Here is a 3,112-nt window from a genome sequence, read left to right as displayed (position 1 = left end):
AGCCTGGCACCTAGGAAGCAAGCACTCAAATACTTATTGAATGAATGAAGAAATGACTGGATTAGGAGAACTGTCTGGAAGGCTTCCTTCAGTCTAGCATCTAATCCAGTATGTTTCTGGAATGCGTCCAATCAAAATGAATTTCCAGAGTCTGAAAAATCACAGAACCTCCCTCTTTTTCATTGTACACTTTCTGTAAAATCCATAAAACATTGAGCCCTTGATGACATGGAAATATTTAGAAAAATTAAACCACCTTAGAGGTCAGAGGACAAAGCAGAGGAAACTGAAGGGTCATTTCCTTACTCACCAACTGCTGGAGGGAAGTAACAAGGCACACAGGTTGACCAAAGTCCAAAACCAAGTTAGACTTTTGGCAATTGTGTCCAGACTGAGAAGTGGTGCTTTTGAGTGTTTCAATACAAACTTAGACACAGGTATATTCAGAAACAGAGGAAGCAACTAATTAAGAGCTAGAATCAAAGGGAATTACCATTTGCCAGACATATAGATCTGTTCCAGGCAGGGCCAGGGGAAATCGTATTCTGTTGGCTGGAACCATTTCACTGTGCTGATGCTCATACCCATTACAAGCTGCATGTGAAATAAAAGTGAAATAGCAAAATCCAGCTGTAGGAGATAAAAATAAAAATCTTAAAGTAAAATATGTTTGAAAGCACTTCAGTGGGTAAAGCAAAACAACATAGTCAGTGGGGATGCTAATAAGTTAATCAAATTAAAGTGTTTGTGATTGCATTAAAAAACAAAGCTTCACAGTATATGATGTATTATGCCTTTAGATGAAATAGTCTGGACACATTCAAACGATTTCATCTTAAAACCTAATACAGAATAAAGTAAATATCTAAGAAGCATGAGAATCTAAAATTAAACCATAGTTATTAAGCAAAAGAGTTTATGAGTCTGAGTTCTTCCAGGAGGCCTCTTTAGAGTCTTGTAACTAAATGAACAGTAAGCTATCTCTGCTTACAATTAATGAATTAGTTTTTCTATGGCTAATGGTGTTTTACAGGAATGACTTTATTTTCAGGAGAATACGAACACTGAAGTGGAATCACCACATCAGTAGTTCTAGTGATAGAATGTCAACCAAAAAACTATCTTAATAGAATATGTATACTAATTTGCCTTCATAATCATTTCCCCAAATACCTACCTCTGTATTCTGCATTTATCATTGCACCAAATGAGAGCAGCCACGAGAGAGTTTTTGAAACTCTTACATATATAAGAGGAGGTGGTTTCCAGAAGCTATCTCCAAGTTCAACTGGTAAAATACTCTTGCTCCTCTTCTATGAAATGTAAAGTCTCTGTACATTAACTTTCCTGTAGATCATTTCAGCCCACCATTTTCAATTTCAATCTAATGGATTTAAATAAGAATTATGATCTCTAATCAAAGAATGAACATTTTAGCTTGTCACTGTAGATATTCGGAGACTTTAGGGTATTAAAGGCATTTTTTTTCCTGAATGTACTTTACATGTATATATATATATATATATATATATATATACAATTACCATCTATTGTTAAATAAAAACTATTTTGCACCAGTAGTTATTAATCCAAATAATTTGGATTTAAGTAATTTCTAATTGAAAGCCTATCTCATGAATTGTTTATAGTGACAGATAATAAACTATTAGTCATTTTAAAGCTTTAAAAGTAAGTTATCAGGATCCACTTCAATTTCCACATGATAATAAAGGATTATTATGTGCAGTAACCTATTTATGAAAAGGAAACAGTGTGCTTCTTTCAGACGCCATCAATTGCTTTAATAAGGAATTGAAAAGCTGGACTACTTTATATGCAGATCACCATTCCAGTTGCATAAGGATTTACAATAGACAAAATAAAACTATTTTTTTCTAAAGAAGGGCTGTTTGTTTAAATCACACAATAATATTTGCATCTAAAAATTATTTACAGGCTAATAAGGCTTCATAAATGCTATGTAGACTTGGTTAGTTAAAATCATTTTAATGCTAAGACCAAAACCAAAAGCTTGCTGAAGCTGACAAGGAAAAATTCAAGTAACCCTTGCCTAAAGAAGGCAGGAAAAAAAGGATGCCTACTTTCTTGGTTTAGGTACTTATTAATCAGGTTGGAGATGCAAAGAGTACATCATTTGATAGCACCCTGTTAACGCTTCCATAAGCTCAAGAGGAAAACGCTGCTTTCTCTGAAAATGTGAACATTGAGAAGGATTCTGAGTCTAACCTTTAATCCTAAAAGAAACAGAAACTAACGTATACATTTGTCTCTGCTGCCTTGAATTTGCAAAGAACTTACTTGGGAAGTCTTAATCTCACCTTTGAAGTCTTCCTTCAAGGTATGTAATGGCTCATATGTCTTTATTAAATGAGGTGTGTGGCGGCCTCTACTGGTGTGTGTTTATAGAAAATGTTTCAATAGGCAGAAAAAATACTAATTTCAATTAAAAAGTTAGAAATACAGATTCTCATTTAAATATATAAAAATATCTAATGCAGAAAAAATATATTACAAGTTGTGTAATGTACTCTTAATTAGGAAAATAATCTAAAACACTGACCATGTTAGTGTAAAATAACGATTTACGGAAGGGCATTAATTGTTCAATTCACTCTGATATTGGGTTAAATATATTTTATTAATGAATTACTAATCCCAACTGAGGCATTTTATTACCTCTAGTCCACTGTTAAGTCCCCTTAGTTGACTTAAATTAAATCACTTAGAACAAACCCAAAGGAAAGGAAATATTTTACAGTTAAATCTATAAAGTCCTAGAACTAGAATCATTTGATGACAGGTCGGTTTCTATAACTCAAGCAAACTGTACGTTGACTTAATATAGCTGACATTTCAATCTATTTTACAGTGTTTTTAATTTTAAAAATACAACACATTAAAATATGTTCAATTTATCAAAGCTAAAAGCAACATTTAAGTAATGTACTTAAAGTGCAAAGGCACTTTAACACAAAGAAGTGATGCCTAGTGACTATGCTTGGTAACTGAAGACGGAAATACCATATATCATTATTTACAAAAGAATTTATAGTCTCAAAAGATCTTTGGAGATCTTCTACAAAATACACTA

This window comes from Monodon monoceros, unplaced genomic scaffold (genome assembly GCF_005190385.1).
Source record: "Monodon monoceros isolate NGI ecotype Baffin Bay Population unplaced genomic scaffold, NGI_Narwhal_1 Super_Scaffold_22, whole genome shotgun sequence".
NCBI lineage: Eukaryota > Metazoa > Chordata > Mammalia > Artiodactyla > Monodontidae > Monodon > Monodon monoceros.
The sequence above is the reverse complement of the archived record's forward strand: the minus strand, read 5'-3'. Positions refer to the sequence as shown.